Below are 20,522 nucleotides of genomic sequence, written 5' to 3'. Positions count from 1 at the left end.
GAGAGCTAACTCTTGCTTCACCTGTTTACTGCTCTAACATGTATAATTCCATAGTGTGAAGTTCTTTGAAGTGATAGCCACTGTGAAATAATTTCCAAGCTGCCACACCAAATACAGTCATTCAGGAATTGTCCAGGATGCAATAAACCTTTTTTGCATTTCAGTAAAGTCTCATATAAACTTCCAAGAAGATTTGAAGTAGCACCTATGCTAGGTCGATGCCCACCAGAATATCCAGGGACCTGTGTGCTGCCGGTGCTGTTGGTGAACACTCGTGAGTCAGAGGTATGTTTGGGTGAGTGCTGGGTTAAGCACATATGTATGGTTTGCCTGAGATATTGGCCTCATTTTTCCTCATAAAACCAGAGTTGCTAACATGGAAATAGTAGTAATAGCGAGAATGGATAGCTACAAGAATAAGATACGTCCAACCGAAGGTTGTCACTGGCAAAGACCTGAAGATGATACTTCCATTCCCTGCAATAAGTCTGCTGCCAGCAACGGTCTATTTCCTAGGTGATAATGCCCCAGTAGGGTTGCTTTTCACTTTGCATCACCTTTCTCTTCCCTCTTTTCCTGACACTTTTCACCTTGTTCTGCCGTATCTCAACCCAACCTACATTTTTTTACATTATTCTGTCCAATAAAGCTTCCCATGGGCAGGATCCCCAGTTCCTCAAGCCTTAAGTGATTAAAGCATGGGGATGGACAGAATGGGTTTAGGGAATTGGAGTGTTCCATCCTCCTAAATGTGCTCTCAACTCAGGCTTATCTTTTCACCCACACCCACCCTCACAAAACTGAGCCCCCATGCCATCCCTGCTCTCCCTGCTGGCATAAAATGTAGAGAGGGGGTTCGTTCAAAGTCTTAGTGAGACATTCTGGTCTATGAAGAGCTATCGTTCATACCGCCGTGCCCATCTTCCATTGTACCTCACCTACAATCAATCAATCATATTTTTGAGTGCTTACTGCATGCAGAGCACTGTGTTCAGTACTTGAGAAAGTACAGTATAATAGAGCTGGTAGGCATGCATTAAGCAAGATGGTTGAGTACTTTGTGGCCAATAGTAAGGAATTTCTGTTGGACACCGAGGTGGATGGGCAATGACTGGAGGTTATTGAGGAACGGGGCAATATGGACTGAAACCTTTTGTATAAAAACTATTCTACAACTCCCTAGGATCTGAGAGCCTACCCACGGGGAAGGCTTTAAAAAACAGAATGGTATTTGTTAAGCCCTTATTATGTTTCAGGCACTGTGCTAAGCTGTGGGATAGATACAAGCTAATCAGGTTGGACACAGTCCATATCTCACATGGGGATCGCAACCTTAATCCCCATTTTACACATAAGGTAACTGAGGCTCAGGGAAGTCGAGTGACTTCCCCATGATCACACAACAGACAAATGGAAGAGCTGGTATTAGAACCCAAGTCCTTCTGACTCCCAGGCCCACGTTCTATCTACTGGGCCAGGATGCTTCTTTTCAATTTTTTTTAAAGGGTAAAGGATGCTATATAGTGAGAGTTGACCGTGTAGGGAGAGAAGTCTGGTTGAGTAGAAAAAGTAGCTGTACTTAACAATTATCGATTGTGACATGTTGCTGTCTGTAACCAACACAGGGAGTTTTGCAGAAGGAAAGAATTTCTGATTGGGAATGGAGGCGACACCTGCTGGTGATCTCCGGTTTGACACCAATTAGACAGAGTTGTGAGCCCATTTCCAGAGTTTGATTTATCATCATCATCGTCTTCAAAATCAATAGTATTTATTGAGTGCTTACTACGCATAGCACACTGTATTAAGCACTTGGGTGTGTACAATACAACAGAGTTAGTAGACACATTTCCTGAGCACAATGAGTTTATAGTCTAAAGGGGGAGACAAATATTACTGTAAATAATATATGATATAGAATTAATAGATATATACATGACTGCTGCAGGGTTGAGGATGTAGTTAATATAAAATGTCCAGAGGTCACCGATCCAAGTACACAGGCGATGCAGAAGAGAGAGGGGAAAAGAGGGTTTAATCAGGGAAGGCTTTTTGGAGGATATGTGGCCTTACTGAGTCTTTGAAAGTGGGGAGAATGGTGATCTGATGTATATGGAAGGGAAGGGAGTTTCAGGTTAAGGGGAAGATGTGGGAAAGAGATAGGCAGCAAAATAGGTGAGATGGGGGCACACTGAGTGAGTAGTGATAGAGGAACAGAGTATGTAGGCTGGGCTGTAGTAGGAGACTAATGAGATAAGGTAAGAGGGGGCAAAGTGATTGACTTCTCTTCTGTTGAAGAGTTCATCCTCTTGGGCTTGGCTGATAACACATGGATGAAGATTGCATGTTTCATGACATTTTGGGGATGTATCTTGTAATGTGAGTGGGGAATCGTGGAATGATCCTGTTAATCTGGGTTGACCCTCGACTTCACTCTCCTATGTACCTTTTTATCAGTCATCTGTCTCTGGTTGATCTTGGTTATTCCTTCATTGTTACTCCACACACACAATCAGACTTCTTAAGGAAGGGTAAGTTGATTTCTTTCAGCGGCTGGGCTACTCAGATGTATTTTTTTTTTGTCATCTATGCAACCACAGAATGTTACCTTCTGGCAGTGATGGCTTATAACCATTATGTCACAACCTGTAATTCACTGCTCTATGAGGTTATCATGTCACCCAAAACCTGTGCCCACTGGTCATCGGATGTTACCTCATGGGTTTTGTGAATGCAATCACCCAGACCATTCTGACGTTCCGTCTATCATTCTGTGACTCCGATGTCATCAACCACTTTTTCTGTGACCTTCCTCCCCTGCTGGAACTGTCGTGCTCCAACACCCACGTCAACGAGACCGTACTACTACTGTTTGCAGTCTTCCTAGGCGTATTCACATCTCTAGAAATCATTGTCTATTTTATATTCATCCTTGACACCATTTTGAGGATTGGCTCTGCCGAAGGGAGATGCAAAGCTTTTTCTACCTGCACCTCCCACCTGCCAGCTGTGACTATTTTCTACTGGACCACGGTCTTCATGTATGTGTGGCTGAGGTCCAGCTACTCCCTGGACTTGGACAAAGTGACCTCTATGTTCTATACAATGGTAATCCCCATGTTGAATCCCATGATCTATAGCCTGAGAAATAATGAGGTGAAGAATGCAATGAGCAGGTTTGTATACCGGGGATTGAGTTCTTGAGTGAAGAACCCTTTTGATTGGAGGGGTACATAGAAGCACTTTGTATGGAAAGGAAAGGGTGGAATTTAGTTAGATTGAGAAGATAGAACCAACGGGATTTCATGACTGATTGAATCTGTCGGTTGAATGAGAGAGATGAATTAAGGACAGTGCCAAGGTTAGGGGCTTGGGAGACAGGAAGGATGATGGTGTTGTCTAAACTACAGTGATGGGAAAGTCATGCAGAGGATAGGGTTTGGGTAGAAAAAGGTACTGTTCTGTTTTGTCCCTTCTATGGACTGAATGTCAGGGCCCACAGTTTGGGTTCCTGGGGCCCTAAGTAACCTGGAAACACTCCCTGGCCTAGAACCTTCCTGCCCATAGCCATGCACCCTTTAGACTCTCTACTCCGAGACCAAGGTCATTGATGACCTTTGAGAGGGTAGTTTCTGCAGAGTGAAGCACCACTAATCTCCTTCATTCCACGTACATATTCATTCTGTCACCAAATCCTGTTGTTTCTACTTTCACCACCTTGCTAAAATCTGTTCTTTCCTCCCCATCCACACTGGAACTATGCTGATCAAAGCACTTATCATATCCCACCTTAACTATTGCATAGACTTATCGCTGACCTCCCTGCCTCCTGTTTCTTCCCACTCCAGGCCTTTCTGCATTCTGCTGCCTAGAACCTTCGTTTCTAAAAGAAGCCTCTCCACTCCTCAAGAACACCCAGTGGCTGCCAGTCCACGTCCACAACAAACAAAAACTCTAGCATTAGCTTGAAGCCATTCAATCAGTTCTCCCCAACCTACCTTGCCCAATGGATAGACCTGGGAGTCAAAGGATCAGGGGTTCTAATCCCTTGGGCAAGTCACTTCATTTCTCCAGGCCTCAGTTATTTCATCTGTAAAATGGGGAGTGAGACTGTGAACCCCATGGACAGGGACTGTGTCCAACCCTATTTGCCCGTATCCACCCCAGTGCTTAGTATAGTGCCTGGGATATAGTAAGTGCTTAACAAATACTATTATTATTACCATTATTTCCTACAACCAGGGATGCCCATTTCCCTTCTCGGGCACCAACCTACTCTCTGTATCTCAACCTTACCTGCCTTGGGGCCGGACTCTTACCTATATCCTCCCTCTGACCTGGAACTCCCTCCCATTTCACATTCATATAGCACCATTCTCCCTATCTTCAAATCCCTACTAAAATAATATATCCTTCAAGAGACCCTCCCTAACTAACCCCTCATTTCCCCAATGTATTTACCATTCCCTTTGAATAACTCTTGCACTTGGGTCTGCATCCCTTAGACACTGAGATATTCATTCCACCTCCAGCCCCACAGCACTTAAATACATATCTTTATGCACTGCCATTTCCTCTATCTATTCATTTCAATGTTTGTTTCCCCTTCCAAGTTGTAAACTCCTTGTGGGCAGGGTTTGTGACTACCCAGTCTATTGTATTGTATTTTTCCAAGCACTTGGTACAGTGCTCTGCACAGTTAGAGCTCAATGAATACCATTACCGATTAACTGATTGGCAGTGGCTATGTAATTCTGGGGATTGGAGAGTAATAATAGTAATAATAGTTGTGGCATTTGTTAAGTACTTACTATGTGCCAAGCACTGTTCTAAGTGCTAGGGTAGAGATAAGGTAATCAGGTTGGACACAGTCCATGTCCCTCATGGGGCTTACAATCTTGATCCCCATTTTACAGATGAGGTAACTGGGGCACAGAGAATTTAAGTGACTTGCCCAAGATCACACATCAGACTTGTGGCAGAGCTGGGATACGAAGCCATGACCTCCAACTGCCGGTCCCATGCTCTTTCCACTAGGCCATGTTGCTTCTCTGTAAAACTCCAGTAAACCTGGAGAATCTTTGGGCAAAGCAGGAGAAGGAAGATAATAACTGCTTTCATCCCAGTAGGTTTCATTGTCCTATACATGTATGTTTACATGCGTCTATTTTCATATGTTTATGTGCACATGAACATGTGCACTTATGATATTCATATATACACATGTTCACATGTATGTACTTACATACAAGTGAATATATCTATATATGAATCTTTTCCACGTATACTGTATATGCATATATATGCACTCTTCTGTGTGCTGAAGAGTTGGAAATAGGACTGTTATATCATAAGATACATACCTATATACACATAGATATTTGTCTGTATATAGATTCATATATGTAAACGTGGAAGAATTTGATTTCTTTTAAATAACTTGCTATGAACCCAATTTGTGCCTCCAAAACCAAGAGAATTAGAACTGTGCAATTCTTCCAGGCTTGGACCAAATGGGATTTTGGTTCCATTTTCAACTACAGTTATTGGAGAGCTGCAAGGTGGTAGAGGGTACTTTAATGCCCCTTACACAAGCCCTGGTGGAGAAGATTCATCTTTTAAGCAGGGAGCTAGACAAAGAAAAGCCTTCATAAGTGTGGGAACTCTCATGGAACAGGTGTCTATCCAAGAGCCTGATCTCTAGAGAGGAATAGAGGCAGAGGATGAGAGAGGAGGTAATGGCAGAAAGGGAGAGGGGAGATTTGTGGGTGCTGGTACACACAGGTCACCTGGAGACTCAGACCCAATCCAAGGACTGGAGGAATCAGTGGGGTTCCCCAGAACACCCCACGAGGTAACCCCAGGGCTACAGACCTGGATCTTGAAAGCCCCTCCCATCTTTAAACTCGGACCAGCTTTGAAAGTCCTACTGCATTATAAGAATTGCTGGATTGACAGGGTGGATTCCTTAGGCCAAACTGAAACCCGAATTCTACCTTGAAGCCTGGATTTCTACCTTGAGGTGTAAGGTGATATCAGAGAAGGATTGGATGAGGTGGGAGAGAAAATCAGTGACGAGAGTGTACTTAGATCTTAAAACCAAAGCAGTGTGGCTCAGTGGAAAAGAGCCCGGGCTTTGGAGTCAGACTCTGCCAATTCTCAGCTGTGTCACTTTGGGCAAGTCACTTAACTTCTCTGTACCTCAGTTATCTCATCTGTAAAATGAGGATGAAGACAGTGAGCCCCCTGTGGGACAACCTGATCACCTTGTAACCTCTCCAGCGCTTAGAACAGTGCTTTACACATAGTAAGCACTTAATAAATGCAATCATTATTATTAAATATGGCTGCTAATTATGGCCTGATGATGAACAGAAACTTCAAAGGGGGTCTGCTGATTGCCAAGAAAGAAAAAGCTTCAGACACCTTTAATCTCTAACTCAAATTCACTACCCTTTTCCTCTTGCTCCAACTCCCCAGTTATAATTCCACATTCAGGAAGTTTAAACAATCTTTTTCACCTCCATCTACTGGAATGCAAAAATAAACCTAGCAATATTACCAAAATATTCTTATAGAGATTTGTTATAAGTTTTAATTTACAATGTGGAATTAATTGCATGTGTTTACCCATTCACATTTAAGGCTAAACAATGCCAACTGAATTCTCCATCTCTACCTCACAGTAGACACCGCCCCCCCCCCCCCCATATTCTGCAAAAAGACATTTTCTATGGCAAACCATGAAAATGTCTGCAGTTTGGGGGAACACAGTTTTCTTCTCAATATTTTCTTCAGTACAGCTTTCATCTCACTGTTTCTCAAACTGTAGATAAGAGGGTTTAGCAGAGGTGTGAGTAGAACATATGCCAGAGAGAGCAATTCCTTGCTCTTTGCAGTGTAACTGGCCTTTGGTTGCAAGTAAGTGAGATTAGCTGGGCCATAGAATAGGGTCACAGAAGTCAGATGAGAAGCACAGGTGGAGAAGGTTTTTTGTCTTCCTGCTGTAGAAGACATTTTCAGAATAGTGTACAGAATGCGAGTGTAGGACAGAAGTATCATCAGGACAGAAAGCATAACCACTGAAATGGTGCCTATGCAAGCATAGATTTCAAAGAGGAAGGTGTCACCAGACACGAGCTTCAGTATCAGGGAGTTTCACGGAAAGGAGGTTAATTTTATTGTGGCCACAAAACTGAAAGCTAAATACCCAAGGAGTTTGAATTATGCCAATAACTGACCCGGAAATTACAGAACCCACTGTGAGCTTGGTGACAACTGCTTTACTCATAAGGAAGGTATAATGCAGGTGATTACAGATGTCCACATAGCAATCATAGGCCATTGTGCATAGGAGAAAGCATTCCATAACCCCTAGGAATAGAATGAAATACATTTGCACCACACAGCCAGCAAATGAAATGGTTTTGTGATCCACTGAAAGAATCACAAGCATTTTAGGGACAATCATTCCAATGAAGCAAGTTTCTCAGATGGACAAGATCCTCCAGAATAAGTACATAAGTATGTGAAGACTGTGTTCCAGGGTGATGATAAATAGATGACCATGTTTCCTACCAAGACAATTAAGTAAATGATTAAAAATACCATAAGCAGAAGAAATTGCAGTTTGGGAAAGTTGGAAAAACCCAGGAGAATGAAGTCAGTCACAGCACTCTGGTTCCCCTCATCATTTCAAGTATGAAAACACGAAGGAAACTGTTATGTTAATTAGTTCATCCATTCAATCGTATTTATTGAGTGCTTACTGTATGCAGAGGAGTGTACTAAGCACTTAGGAAGTACAAGTCGGCAACATAGAGAGACAGTCCCTACCCAACAACGGGCTCACAGTCTAGAAGGGGGAGACAGACAAGAAAACAAAACATGTAGACAGTTGTTAAAATCATCAGAAAAAATAGAATTAAAGCTATATGCACATCACTAACAAAATAAAAACAGAGTAATAAATCTGTACAAATATATACAAGTGCTGTGGGGAGAGGAAGGAGGTAGGGTGGCCGGATGGGGAGGAGGAGAGAAAAAATGGGGCTCAGTCTGGGAAGGGGAAGGTCTCCTAGAGGAGGTGAGCACTCAGTAGGGCTTTGAAGGAAGGAAGGAAGAGAGTAGCTTGGCGGATGAGTGGAGGGAGGGCATTCCAGGCCTGGGGAAGGACGTGGGCCAGAGGTCGAATGGTGGGACAGGCAATAATGAGGTACAGTGAGGAAGTTGGCATAAGAGGAGCAGAGAGTGCAGGCTAGGCTGTAGAAGGAGAGAAGGGAGGTGAGATAGGGAGGATACTTCATGATGCTGCCCGGATTATCTTTGTCCAGAAACGCTCTGGGCATATCACTCCCCTCCCCAAAAATCTCCAGTGGCTACCAATCAATCTGTGCATCAGGCAGAAACTCCTCACCCTGGGCTTCAAGGCTCTCCATCACCTCGCCCCCTCCTACCTCACCTCCCTTCTCTCCTTCTACAGCCCAGTCCGCACCCTCCGCTCCTCCACCGCTGATCTCCTCACCGTACCTCGCTCTCGCCTGTCCGGCCATCGACCCCCGGCCCACGTCATCCCCCGGGCCTGGAATGCCCTCCTTCTGCCCATCCGCCAAGCTAGCTCTCTTCCTCCCTTCAAGGCCCTGCTGAGAGCTCACCTCTTCCAGGAGGCCTTCCCAGACTGAGCCCCTTCCTTCTTCTCCCCCTCGTCCCCCTTTCCATCCCCCCATCTTACCTCCCTCCCTTCCCCACAGCACCTGTATATATGTATATATGTTTGTACATATTTTTTTACTCTATTTATTTATTTATTTAATTTATTTGTACATATCTATTCTATTTATTTTATTTTGTTAGTATGTTTGGTTTTGTTCTCTGTCTCCCCCTTTTAGACTGTGAGCCCACTGTTGGGTAGGGACTGTTTCTATATGTTGCCAATTTGCACTTCTCAAGCGCTTAGTACAGTGCTCTGCACATAGTAAGCGCTCAATAAATACGATTGATGATGATGATGATGATGAGCTGGAGAGGTGATGGAGGGCCTTGAACCCGAGAGTGAGGAGTTTTTGCTTGATTCGTAGGTTGACAGGCAACCATTGGAGATTTTTGAGGAGGGGAGGAACATTCCCAGAGCGTTTCTGTACAAAGATATCCGAACAGCAGAGTAAAGTATAGACTGAAGTGGGGAGAGACAGGAGGATGGGAGATCAGAGAGGAGGCTGATACAGTAATCCAGTCAGAATAGGATGAGAGATTGAACCAGCAAGGTAGTGGTTTGGATGGAGATGAAATGACGGAACTTGGCAATGAGACCTGCAGGTTTTGTTGATGGTGTGGGGTGAACGAGAGAGCAGAGTCGAGGATGACACCAAAGTTGCGGGTTTGTGAGATGGGAAGGATGGTAGTGCCATCTACCATCTACTATGGGAAAGTCAAGGAGAGGGCAGGGTTTGGGAGGGAAGATAAGGAGTTCAGTCTTGGACATACTGAGTTTTAGATGGTGGGCAGACATCCAGATGTAGATGTCCTGAAGGCAGGAGGAGATACGAGCCTGGAGGGAGGGAGAGAGAACAGGGGCAGAGATGTAGATTTGGGTGTCATCAGTTTAGAGATCACAGTGGAAGCCTTGGGCGTGAATGAGTTCACCAAGGGAGTGAGTGCAGAGAGAACAGAAGGGGACCAAGAACTGACCCTTGAGGAACCCCTACAGTAAGGGGGTGGAAGGGGGAGGAGGAGCCCGCAAAGGAGACTGAGAATGAATGGCCAGAGAGATGAGGAGAACCAGGAGTCTGCGAAGCCAAAGTTGGATAGCGTGTTGAGAAGAAGGGAGTGATCCACAGTGTCGAAGGTAGCTGAGAGGTCGACGAGGATTGGGATAAAGTAAGATACTTTGGATCTGGCAAGAAGGAGGTCATTGGTGACCTTTGAGAGGGCAGTTTCGGTGGAGTGTAGGGGATGGAAGCCAGATTGAAGGGGGTCAAGGAGAGAGTTGGTGTTGAGGAATTCGAGGCAGCGCATGTAGACGACTCATTCTAGTAGTTTGGAAAGGAAGGGTAAGAAGGATATAGGGCGATAAGTAGAAGGGGAAATGGGGTCAAGAGATTTTTTTAAGATGGGGGAGACTTGGGAATGTTTGAAGGCAGAGGGGAAGGAACAAGTGGAGAGTGAGTGGTTGGAGGGAGTAAGTGGTTAAGGAGGGGAGGAGGGAAGGGGCGAGAGATTTCATAAAATGAGCGGGTACGGGGTCTGAAGCACAGGTGGATGGAGTAGCACTTGAGAGGAGGTAGGAGATCTCATCTGAAGATACTGCTGGGAAAGATGGGAGAGTAGTGGAGAGGGTTGAGAACTGGGGGGATGGAGAAGGGGGAGGGGTGACTTTGGGGAGCTCAGACCTGATGGAGTTAATTTTACTAATGAAGTAGGATGCCAGATCGTTGGGGTTGAGTGATGGAGGAGGGGGACGAACAGGGGGCCTGAGAATGGAGTTAAATTTATGGAAGAGTTGAAGGGGATGATGGGCATGAGTGTCAATAAGGGAGGAGAAATAGTTTTGCCTGGCAGAGGAGAGGGCAGAGTTAAGGCACGAAAGGATAAACTTGAAGTGAACCAGGTTGGCTTGTTGTTTAGACTTTCGCCAGCAGCGTTCAGCAGCTCAAGCATAAGAGCGAAGGAGACAGACAGTGTCAGTGATCCAAGGCTGTGGGTTAGTGGTACGAGAGCGGCGAAGGGAAAGAGGAACGAGCGAGTTGAGTTGATTGGAGAAGGTGGAGTTGAGAACAGTAATCTGGTCATCAGGATTGGGTAGAGAGGATAGGGAGGCGACGTGGGGTGTGATGCCCTGAGAAACATGGGTGGGGTCGAGAGAGCGAAGGTCTCTGTGGGGTAGTAATATAGATTTACAGGCGGAGGAGTGTGAGTGAGGCAGTAGGTGAGAATGTTATGATCAGAGATGGGAATTTCAGAGTTGGTGAGGATGGAGAGAGTGCAGCGGTAGGAGATCATGAGGTTGAGGGTGTGACCAGGTAGGTGAGTGGGCAAGGTTGGGTGGAGCAGAAGGTTGGCAGAGTCAAGGAGAGATAGAAGGCGGGAGGCAGAGGAGTCAACAGGGACAACCATGTGGATGTTGAAGTCTTCGAGGATCAGAGTGGGCATGGAATGGGAGAGAAGGAAGGTGAGAAAGGGGTCAAAATCGTTTAAAAATTTAGAGGTGGTTCCGGGGGGCGGTAGATGATGGCTACAAGAATCTGGAGGGTGTGGTAGAGGCAAATAATATGGGCTTCAAAGGAGGGGGAGGAAAGGGAAGGGGAAGGAGGGATAGTGTGAAAGCAACATTAGGGAGCGAGATGGAAGCTGACACCTCCTCCTTTTCTGGTGAGTCTTGGGGAGTGGAAGAAGAATAGGCCACCGCTGGAGAGACCAGCAGAAAAGACCGTGTCATCCCGAGTGAGCCATGTTTCGGTTAGTGTGAGGGAATAGGTCCAGGATGAAAGGGAGTTTACCTATAATGGAGCGGGGGTCCCAAAGGCCACACTTGGCAGCAGCTGTGGAGGGAGGGGAGGGAGGGGGAAGGGTGGGGGGGGTGGGGAGGGTTTAGATTGGAATGGGTTGATGGGCGCCTCGGCAGGGAGAGAGGGAAGAGGGGTGGTGATGAGAAAGGAGAACTGGGATGGGATGGGGGTGAGGGGAGTGGAAGGGGTGGGTTGAAGGTTGGCGCTGGTGCAGAGGGAGGGGGTGAGTGGAAGGGGTGGGGGCGGGGAAAAGGGAGGGAGAGAGCTGGGTGGGAGAGGGGAAGGGGAAGTTGAGGAATGGGAACGGCAGTTGGGATCAGGAGAATTGATAGTTCATGTTGATTAACATGCAGTAGCAATAATGCAGTAGCAATAATAAATTAAGTAGATGATGACATCACAGAGAGTAGTTAACAATTCATTCATTCATTCATTCAATCGTATTTATTGAGCACTTACTGTGTGGAGAACACTGTACTAAGCTCTTGGAAAGTACAAGTTGGGAACATATAGAGACGGTCCCTACCCAACAATGGGCTCACAATCTAGAAGGGGGAGACAGACAACAAAACAAAACATGTGGACAGGTGTCATGCAAATGGCAATAATAAAATAAGCAGATGATGACATCACAGAGAGTAGTTAACAATAGATACATGATGGAAAAAAATAAGCAGATGACATCACAGAGAGCAATTAACAATGAACATGCAATGGCAATGAAATGAGCAGGTGATTACATCATTGAGAGCCGTTAACAATTGACATTCGACGGGAATCGTAAAATAAGCAGATGAAGACATCATAGAGAGCAGTTAACAATTAACATGCAGAAGCAACCATAAAATAGGCAGGTGATGCCCAAAGCAGAAGGATGAATTGTCCATGGGTCAGTCAAATCAATTCAAAAATGCTAATGGCAAGGAGAATCCAGGGGCTCTTGGCAAAAATGTCTCTGAGGTGGTGGAGGATGGAGTCCTATGGATGGCAGTTCTGGAGTAGGGCAGAACTGTTAAGGGGGGGGGGGGTCATGGGAGAGGAGATCCCTGGGGAGAGGAATAAACAGCCAAATAGCATGGGTGGGCTGACAAGGTGCGATTGGGGTTGTTGTTAAAGTAACTCGGTGATATCAAGGGCCTTTTTCCCCGGGGAGGGGAGCCGGGGAGGAATAAGTCAGGTTTGGACTGGGATGGGTGGGGGAGGGGGCTCCTCAAAGAAGGTCGCTTATGGGTTGGGGGGGAAATGGAAGCAGGGGGACACAATGTATCACGATCAAGCAGGGGGACACAATGTCCCACGATCCCTGTTGGCTACTTGGACAGAGTGGAGGTATCTTCGAGTGGTGAGTCTAGGATGATGGTGGGGTGGGGGCCTAGCCCTGGGACCTCGGTGTCCTCGGGCGGGGATGCAGATGTCCGGGTGGGGGACGGCCAGGAGCCCGGCCGCGGGGCATGGGCGACGATGGGGACGGACGGAGGGAGGGAGAGAGGGAGGGGGAGCCCTGGCCCTCGCGGCACTGTCCGGAGGAGGGGATCCATCCGGGAGCGGCCGGGGCCGTGCGGTGTGATGGCGGGCGGGGGGGGCCTCTCAGGATCGGAATCCCGGGCACCTATGGCGGCGCTTCTGGCAGCGTCCTGAGGTGAGGATCCTACCGAGAGCAGCAGGGCCGCCCGGTGTGATGGCGGCCGGGCCTCTCAGGATGGGGATCCCGGGCTCCTATGGTGGCGCTCCGATGAGAAGGAAATTTCCGGGAGCCGCAGGGCCGCACATTTAATGCTCTTCAGCATAGGTTTAACCTATTCTGAAATCTGGCTTCTGCAATGACTTAACAGCTTATTCAACTTTCATTCCCAGACATCTGTGAGAGATCAGAAATCAATTTCCATATATTCTGCGATCTCCATTTGGCATTTTTTACATTCACTGAGCAAATCACCAGCATGGGAAATTTCCCACAAAGCTGAAAAATGGATGTGGATATTCCTAGACCAAAAGGACAGAAGCAGATTAGCCATTAGATGGAGAGTTTCTCCGACCCATAGCGACACCATGGACACATCTCTTCCAGAATGCCCCACCTCCATCTGGAATCGTTCTGGTAGTGGATCCACAGAGTGTTCTTCGTAAAAATATAGAAGTAGTTTGCCATTGCCTTCTTCCACGCAGTCAACTTGAGTCTCTACCCTCGATTATCTCCAATGCTGCTGCTGCCCAGCACAGTTGAGTTTTAACTTGTAGCAGATTGCCTTCCACTTGCTAGCCACTGCCCAAGCTAGGAATAGAATGGGTATGCTTCTGATTGACTCTCTCTCCCATAGTTGAGACTGGTAGAGTACTGGAAACTCTCCGGGTGCGACCCTGAGAGAGGGGTCCATTAATACAATAACAATATAAATGAATAAATTATGGATAAGTTAATAGGTGCTTTGGGACTGCTGGCGTTAGTATAGGGTGAAAATCCCAGGACAAGGGTGATATGGAAGGGAGTGGAAGAAGAGGAAATGAGTCCCTAGCTCAGAAAGGGCTAATGGAGGAGATTTGCCTTCAATAAGGCTTTGAGAGTGAGAGAATGATCATGTGTTGGATACAAAGAGGGAGAGATTCCAGGCAAGAGGTAGGACGTGGGTGAGAAATTGGTGGTGAGGTAGATGAGAATATTCTCCAGTTGTGGCAAAGGGAACTGTGTGATTATTTACTTATTTATTATGTTAATGCCCCTCTTCCCCTCTAGACGATAAGCTTCTTGTGGGCAAATAATCTGCTTACCAACTCTATTTTATTGTATTCTCCCAAGTGATTAGTTCTTAGTGCTTAGTGCTGCATGGAGTAAGTGTTCAATATACACCATCGATTTATTGATTGCTGGTTGCCCTTATTGAAACACTTCAATATTTAGGGATACACCAGCATTTAGGAGAAGCAGCATGGCTCAGTGGAAAGAACATGGGATTTGGAGTCAGAGGTCATGAGTTCAAATCCCAGGTCTGCCAATTTTCAGCTGTGTGACTTTGGGCTAGTCAGTTAACTTCTCTGTGCCTCAGTTACCTCAAATGTAAAATGGAAATTAATACTGTGAGCCCCATGTGGGACAACCTGATCACTTTGTAACCTCCCCAGCACTTAGAACAGTGCTTTGCACATAGTAAGGGCTTAATAAATGCCATAATTTTTATTATTATCCGGCCTCTGGCTTGGAACATGCTCCCTCTTCACATGACAGACAATTGCTCTCTCCACCTTCAAAGCTCTACTGAAGGCACATCTCCAAGAGGCTTTCCCTGACTAAGCCCGCATTTATTCTTTTCTCACTCTCTTCTGTGTCACCCTGGTTTGCCCCCTTTACTCATCTCTTCCTTAACCCCGTAGCATTTATGTATTCATTTATTAATTCAATCATATTTATTGAACACTTACTGTGCGCAAAGCACTGTTCTAAACACTTGGGAGAGTACACTACAACAACAACAAACATACACATTCCCTGCCCACAATGAGCTCACAGTATAGTGAGAGTAAATAGATTGACAAATAAAGAACCAGGATGGTATAGTGGATAGAGCACGGACTGGGAGTCAGAAGGTCATGGGTTCTAATCCTAGTTCCACTACCTGTCTGCTGTGTGAATTTGGGCAAATCACTTCACTTCTCTGGGCCTCAGTTACCTCATCTGTAAAATGGGGATTGCTTTGGGGATTGATACTGTAAGCCCCACGTGGGATAGGGACTGTGTCCAACTCAATTTACTTGTATCCACTCCACTGCTTATTACAGTGGTTGGCACATAGTAAGCACGTAATAAATGCCATTATTAGAGGAGGAGATAGACAATAATATAAATAAATACATACATAAATTACAGATTTATACATATATGTTTTGGGGATGAGAGGGAGTATGAATGAAGGGAGCAAGTCAGGGTGACGCAAAAGGGAGTGGGAGAAGAGGAGAGGAGGGCTTATTGGGCTGGGACCACCTCTATATGATGCTGTCTTGTACTTCCCAAGCGCTTAGTACAGTGCTCTGCACACAGTAAACGCTTAGTAAATACGATTGAATGAATGAATGAATGAATCAGGGAAAGCTCCTTGGACGAATTGTGCTTTCAATAAGGCTTTGAAGTGGGGGAGAGAAATTATCTTTCTTCCCAGACTAAGCCCCCTTTTCCTCATCTCCCACTCTCTTCTGCAATGCCCCGATTTGCTCCCTTTACTCTCCCTCACCCCAGCCCCACAGCACTTATTTATATATCTCTAATTTTATTTATTTATATGATGTCTGTTTATTTGTACTGATGTCTGTCCCCCCGCCCCTCCCCAACCCTCCCGCTAGACTGTTAGCTTGTTGTGGGCAGAGATTTTCACTCTTTATTGCTGTATTGTATTTTCCCATGCACTTAGTACAGTGCTCTGCACACAGTAAGTGCTCAATACACATGATTGAGTCAATGGATGAATCTGTCTGCTATGAGGAGGAAAGACGTTCCATGCCAGAGGTAAGATGTGGGCAAGATGTTAGCAGTGCGATAGACAAGATTCTAGACTGTGAGCCCATTGTTGGGTAGGGACCGTCTTTATATGTTGCCGACTTGCACTTTCCAAGCGCTTAGTACAGTGTTCTGCACACAGTAAACGTTCAATAAATACGATTGAATGAATGAATGAATGAACTGAGGGACAACGAGATGGTTATGTAAATATCTGTAATTTATTTACTCATATTAATAAATATAAATCTGTCTCTCCCCCCCAACCCGGGATTGTGAGCTCACTGTGGGCCGGGAATGCATCTACCAACTCTGTTGTATTGTACCACTGCTAAGCCCTTAGTACAGTGTTCTGCTTATGGTAGGCGCTCAATAAGTATGATTGATTAATAGCAGGAGCAGAGCCTGTCCAGAAACTGCCTTTAAGATGTCCAGAATATTGGAGAAGCCAAACCATTCATAACCCAGGATTTTGACCTGATGTAGTAAGATACGCAGGCACTGCCCATTCCAAACACTGTTAAATTATGTAATGCTTTTATTGTGTCAGTTTTCATTTTTTTATGCTCCCATTGTTTATAACCTATTCTTCCCTTCTCTATGTCTGTTCTTCCCCACTTATATTGAAAACCAATGTGGGGTGGGATTTTTACGTAGAACTGTTGATTTTATATGCAACTCAATATTTAGTATGATGCCTGATATGAAGTACTTCATAAATATCATTATCAATTTTCAACTCATCTCTTTTACCTCCCAACTTCAGCCTGTCTCAGACTCCTGGTGGTTTTTAATCCACAGTATGTCCTGGATCCATTTCTTCATCTCTGACTTTATGGTCATCCTCTAATACAAATCCTGGTCACTTCCTGGCTGGAGTACTTCATCAGTCTCCTTAATGGTCTCCATGCTTCGGGTTCTCTCCTCTTCTGTCTACTCTACATCTTGGGAGGGATCAGACCACTTTCCATAAATGTCATTCAGAACGCACTACTAGACTCCTCAAAATCTCTAATGGTCACCCGTTTCTCTCCAAACTATTTGATATAAGCAGCGTGCCCTAATGAACAGAACCTGAGAATCTGAAGGACCTGGGTTCGAATCTTTGTTCCACTACTTGTCTGCTGTGTGACCTTGGGCAAGTTACTTAACTTCTCTGTCCCTCAGTTACCTCATCTGTAAAATGAGCCCTATATGGGGCATGTACTGTGTCCAACCTGAGGAGTGTGTATCGACCTCAGCACTTAGGTCAGTGGTGGCTCATAGTAAGCACTTCACAAATATCATAGTAAAATGTATATAAAGCTCTCCACATCTCTCTCTTGACCTCTCTCCTTGTTTTCACTATACTGCAGCCCACACTTTCAACTTGAGGCTGTCAGGGCAGGGAAATTCCCACTCTGTTTTGAGATTGTCTTTGCAATGTGGTTGGAACTGATAAAGGCTGATGTCACCGAGGGAACAATAAGGAGCAAACTCTGGGATGGGATGAGCTAGGGTCAAAAGAGTAAGAAACTGCTGATTGGGCTGAGGAAGGAAGGACGCTATAGGGAGTGTATTCCCTACATCCCTTTCCTGCCTTACGTTTTAAAGAGAAGCCCTTTAGTGTCTTTGGAGGGGAGTTAGGTTGGAGGGAGTGTATAGGAGTCTTGAAATTGGGATCACGAGAAGAAAAAGGGGTGTTGTTTTAGATCATCTGGCCAGACCTGGCTTCATGCCTGGACAAGGTGGCCCCGACTAAACCCAGTCTTTACTATGATGGTAAGCTTTATCTCCAGGGTCCAGGGGCCAAAAGGTGCAAAAATGAGGCTGCTCTTTTCCACCTCTGTCTCTCATTGACTTTTGTATTTCTTAGCCTGTTTCCTCTAGTGAGTGCCTCTGCCTCATGAGCATATCTCGAGTAGTGGGAGGCTATTCCAGGTGTGCTTGATGGGTGGAAGAAGTCACGGAGTCACTATGGATAAGCAGACCTAACCTAAGAGAAATCACACTTCTGAGTTCCTGGAGGAGGGAGACTTTGGAAATGATTCAGTACAGTCCAAGGAGAGAAAAGCTCCAGAGAAGAAAGAAGGGATTTGGCCATGTATTCTAGATTGTCTTTTTGAGGGAGTTCATTGAACAAAAAACAAGGGAGAGTAGCAGTCCCCACAGAGCAGAAAAGAAAGGTCCTTTTGTATTTAAAGGATAGTGAACCTCTTTGGAATCCAAACGTATCTTGGTGATCTCAAAGACACAAAAAGTATAATCGCTGTTAGAGACCCACATTATTTCACTGGACTTTCAGCATAGGAAGAAAGGAAGTAAATTCTTGGTAATCACTCTTTTAAGCAAGAAATAAATACAAATCAGATCATTTTAAAATGTAAATGATGTAAGAAGATTTATGCCTTATGAGGACGGTAATTCAATATGTATAATACGTGTCGCTGTCGACCCCTGGCCCACGTCCTCCCCCTGGTGTGGAATGCCCTCCCCCTGCACATCCGCCAATCCAGCTCTCTTCCTCCTTTCAAAGCCCTACTGAGAGCTCACCTCCTCCAGGAGGCCTTCCCAGACTGAACCCCCTCCTTCCTCTCCTCCTCCCCATCCCCCCGCCCTACCTCCTTCCCCTCCCCACAGCACCTGTATATATGTTTGCACAGACTTATTACTCTATTTATTTTACTTGTACATATTTACTGTTCTATTTATTTTATTTTGTTAATATGCTTTGTTTTGCTGTCTGACTCCCCCTTCTAGATTGTGAGCCCGCTGTTGGGTAGGGACCATCTCTATATGTTGCCAACTTGTACTTCCCAAGTGCATAGTACAGTGCTCTGCACACAGTAAGCGCTCAATAAATACGATTGAATGAATGAATGAATTCAGAAAAGTAATTGTTGCAAGTAATAAGGAATTGGTTTGAAATAAAAATAGAATTCTAATCTGCACTTTGGCTATTTGGTGCTCAAAAATCAAAAAGCATCCTATTTGCCTGTGTAGGTAAGTTAACCATATGGTAATTTATAAAATTGGATTTCTATTTGCTTTAGCATCTATTTTTTTCATTTTTTTCTAGGATGCTTATGCATACATTGTTAAGTAAATTTTTTAACGAAAATCACTTGCAATTATAGGTGTCATTAAAATCAAATCATGAAGTTGGCTAGACTGTTTCCCTTTATATGAGGGACAGCAAGAAAGGATGTTGGACTGTGTACTTTGACTCCCCCCTTTCCCTCCTAACTGCCTCCCACCTCCTTCCCAACCATACACATAACATGAGGGGATTGACATATTTACTCTCTCTTTAAAATAAATAAAACAAAAACTAAGAAAAATCACTTAGCTGATTACTTACTAGAAGTACTGAATAACAAAAGGCACATTGTGTGCTTATTTTTCTTAATTATCCAGATTTTATCTAGGGAACATTTCAATATTAACGTGGATTTAGTAGCACTGTAGCACCACTGCCTTTCTTTGCTCCCTAATGATTACCGTAATTCAGATTCTTTCCCTGTCCTGGGCTGAGTCTGACCCAGACTATGGATGTCATTTAGAATATGAAGATTTGTCACAGACATCATTTAATGGTGTCCATGCCATATCACCAATCAATCAATAAGTGGTATTTATTGAGCGCTTACTATAAGCAGAGCACTGTGCTAATACAATAGAATTAGCAGACATGTTCCCTGCCCATAATGAGCTTTAAGTCTAGAGGACTGAAGGGCAGATTGTTCCCATCCCCACCTCCCCAAAACTTTATCCTCCATTGTCACCCATTACTAATAGTAATGATTCATGGCAAAATGGCAGAACTCTGAGCCTGAAGTATTAAAAAGCTTGGCCTAGTGGATAGAGCATGGACCTGGGAGTCATAAAGATCTGGGTTCTAATTCCGGCTCAGCCACCTGTCTGCGGTGTGTCCTTGGGGAAGTCACTTCATTTTTCTGGGCCTCAGCTACCTCATCTGTAAAATGGGGATTAAGACTGAGAGTCTTATATGGGACAAGGACTGTGTCCAACCCGATTATCTACTCCAGTACTTAGTACAGTTCCTGGAACACAGTAAGTACTTAGTAAATACCACAATTATTAATCCCCCTGTCGGTCTCATCAGTAATCAGACAGTCTTAAGATAACGAAAAATGAAATGGTATATTCTAAAATCTGTGAATATTTCCCAAATTTCCGCTGTTTATGAGTGTGGATCCCAGTGATTTCATCCACATAGTAGGACAAAGGGTTGCCTTCATCTGTATGGGAGAGGGAGTTTCCTGTTCTGGAGTGTGTAGGAGTTGGGGTTGCAGAGGTGTGACCTTCTCCCGCAGTGTAGAGCCCAAAATCCTTTTGTGATACCTTTGTGCATAAAGCACAAATAAGGGTGCAGAGTATCATCTGGTAGCTTGCTTGAGAGAATAACAGCGAGTGGTAGCCACCTGTACCCTGAGGCTTTTAATCAGTCTGACTACTGCTACTCAGTTGCCCCCTCATTCACGTTAGTTCCTTTTACAAATATCATTTAGGGGCAACATTGAGCTGGAGGTTGT

The 20,522-nt window shown here is 45.0% G+C and overlaps 1 non-coding gene and 2 pseudogenes across 1 annotated transcript; 1 reads left to right on the top strand and 2 right to left on the bottom strand.

The window, feature by feature from the left end:
• Window positions 1-218: 218 nt before the first annotated feature.
• On the top strand, window positions 219-5,704 carry LOC119945043 (annotated as a pseudogene).
• Window positions 5,705-6,675: 971 nt separating this feature from the next.
• Window positions 6,676-12,307, bottom strand: LOC119945042 (annotated as a pseudogene).
• A 1,427-nt stretch (window positions 12,308-13,734) lies between these two features.
• Window positions 13,735-13,872, bottom strand: LOC119945304. Its single transcript, XR_005456177.1, has one exon. It is a non-coding gene; the product is annotated as a small nucleolar RNA SNORA7 (small nucleolar RNA).
• Between the last annotated feature and the right edge of the window lie 6,650 nt (window positions 13,873-20,522).

This window comes from Tachyglossus aculeatus, chromosome 24, assembly GCF_015852505.1.
Source record: "Tachyglossus aculeatus isolate mTacAcu1 chromosome 24, mTacAcu1.pri, whole genome shotgun sequence".
Classification (NCBI taxonomy): domain Eukaryota; kingdom Metazoa; phylum Chordata; class Mammalia; order Monotremata; family Tachyglossidae; genus Tachyglossus; species Tachyglossus aculeatus.
Note: the sequence above shows the minus strand (reverse complement) of the source record. Positions and strands in the feature narration are given on the sequence as shown.